Below are 2,958 nucleotides of genomic sequence, written 5' to 3' on the forward strand. Positions count from 1 at the left end.
GGTCTTTGTGTGATGCCTGCCTGAAAGCCAGTAAGATTTTACTGTGGGATATGAGGAAGCCAGGACAGAAGGACAAGCAAGCTGAAGACGGGTAACATTGTAATGTTGTCTTGAGCTCAGATCATTAGGATATTAGCTGAGGGGAAAAGGCAAGTTGATTTACTGAGTTTGACCATAGTGATATTTTAAAATAAAATGTCTGTATTAACTTTAATAATTATATTTTGGATATCACAAAAAAGTCTTCTAAAATTAATAAAGTAGACTCTTCAGGAAAAAGCACCTAAGTGCCATTTCTGATAGACAAAAGTATATATTGAGTTCCAAGTGTATAAAAATGACATTAAAGAATAAGATAATTTAGAGCATCCTGTTAAAAATAAACAGGCTTCAGGGGACTGATAAAGTCACAGAACCAATCCAAATCACTGCCTTCATGAGTGATTAAAAGCAACAACTAAACCTGAATGCTCCATCTTCTCCCTTTAACATGAGCTACCCTCTGCTGACCTAACCCACTGACATGTGCTCTGGCTCCAGTGTTAACTCTGTGTGACTGGGCAAATCACTCCCTCTTCTGGGTGTCACCTTTCTGCGTGATCAGTCTTATTTCTGAACACCTCCAACCCCAGCTACAACCCTCTATGAATTGATTATTCATGCAAGCAGACCACATATAGCTCTAATCATTAACCAGATGGTTGGATATATGAATACAAAAGGCAGAGTAGTTGACATTCTTACCTGAGCACTGAGCTATCACTTGATGGACATGTCCAGTTATAAATGAGAAGAGCTATAAATGGTAAACCCAGTAATAGTTACATAAGCAGAACCTAACCTGCCTCTGATTTTCATCCCAATTAAGCAGGTTTCACCTCTTTAGTTTCAAACAAAAACAAACAAAAAAACCCACCTCTCCCATAAATACAACTCAGTGATTCACTGGACCAATTTAATGACATTATATGGCATTGACTTGTTGACCTGGGAGAATCCTTCTCTGGAGAACTAACACTCAATTGATGTAGACTTTCCCATATGGACCTGAGAAAGCTCAATGCACAAAATTGGAGCAACACTCTTTTAGGTTTCTACAGGGAATAAACAGCTCAAGAGACTCAATTCCACCATGGCCTCCCCCTTAAGAAACGAAAGCAGAGGCTGAGTGAAAGTTAGTAAACAGGCAGAGTGAAGAAGAGAGAAAGGGGTGAGGGTATGAGCAAAGGCAGGGTAATCGAGATGAAGGTCTTATTGCCTGGGGTAGACAGTTTCTGCATTGATAGGAAGCACATGAAGGCAAGCAGATTAAAGTTACTTTGTGGAAAACCTAGATGTTGTTACCAAAATGTTTTATGTTTTCTAGTAGAAAGAAACACTGAAAATTGGGGGAGAGGGAAGCAGTCATTCAGATGATTTTATAGTTGGAGGTTTTTTCATTTGAAATCAAACATGGGGCCCAGCTGGTGTGGCTCAGTAGATTAAACGTAGTCCCATAGACCAAGAGGTCCCAGGTTCAATTCCCAAGCAGGGCACATGCCCAGGTTTCATGCTTGATCCTCAGTAGGGGCATGCAGAAGGCAGCTGATCCATGACACATTGATGTTTCTATCTATCCCTCTTGTTTCCTCTCGGTCTAAAAATCTATAAAAACATACTTTAAAAAACAAAACAAAAATCTGAACCAGCTACATAACGTCGAGCAAATTCACAACTTCTTTAGCTCTTGCTTTTCTGCTAAAATAAAGTTTTTTGGTTTTTTTAATATATTTTTATTGACTTCAGAGAGGAACAACAAAAATCTGAACCAGCTACATAACATCGAGCAAATTCACAACTTCTTTAACGCTTGCTTTTCTGCTAAAATAAAGTTTTTTGGTTTTTTAATATATTTTTATTGACTTCAGAGAGGAAGGGAGAGAGAGAAATATAAGTGATGAGAATCATTGATCAGCTGCCTCTTGCACACCCTCTACTGGGGATCGAGCCCAGTGACTGGGAATCTAACTGTGACCTCCTGGATCATAGGTCGACGCTCAACCACTGAACCAAGAAGGCCGGGCCATGGACACAGACAATAATGTGGTGAAGGCTGAGAGTGGGGTTGGTGGTGCGTGGGCTAGAAGGGATCAATGGGGAAAAAAGAGGGGCATATGTAATACTTCAACAATAAAGATTTAAAAAACACACGAGTGCAGAAGAGGAAATAATTACCTAGTATTGCAAATCTCAAACTGCCCTCTATACAATGACTGCAACTATCACAATCTCCTTCTAAAGTGGTAAAATAATATTAAATCACTAATTTAATTATTTTATGAAATGTCAAAATAAAAGTATATCAAATAAAAAATATGAAGATAAAAATAATGTTATTAATCGCACAGAGTATGTGTAAGAACCAAAAGACTCAAAGTCCAGTCGATACTGTCTTTTTTTTTTTTTATTGTTGACACTATTACAAAAGTCCCCTATTTCCTCCCCCTTTTGCCCACCTCCACTCAGCCCCAGCCACCCTTCCCCTGGCCATCACACTCTGTTGCCTGTGTCTATTGATTACATATATATGCTCTTTGGCTACTCTCTTCACTCTCTTTTATACAGTCCTTCCCAATCTCATCCCATCTGACCTCTGTCAGTCTGTTCTTTGTATCTATGCCTCTGGTTCTATTTTGTTTATCATTTTACTAGAGGCACAGTGCACGAAATTTGTGCACTGGGGTGGGGGGGGCGGTGTCCCTCAGCCCAGCCTGCACCCTCTCCAATCTGGAACCCCTTGGGGGATGTCTGACTGCCGGTTTAGGCCCGATAGGCCAAATCCCACAGGCAGTCAGACATCCCTCTCACAATCCGGGACTGCTGGCTCCTAACCACTCGCCTGCCTGCCTGATTGCCCCTAACCACTTCTGCCTGCCTGATCACCCCAAACCACTCCCCTGCCGGCCTGATTGACACCTA

The sequence above is a fragment of the Myotis brandtii genome, unplaced genomic scaffold, assembly GCF_000412655.1.
Source record: "Myotis brandtii unplaced genomic scaffold, ASM41265v1 scaffold422, whole genome shotgun sequence".
Lineage (NCBI taxonomy): Eukaryota > Metazoa > Chordata > Mammalia > Chiroptera > Vespertilionidae > Myotis > Myotis brandtii.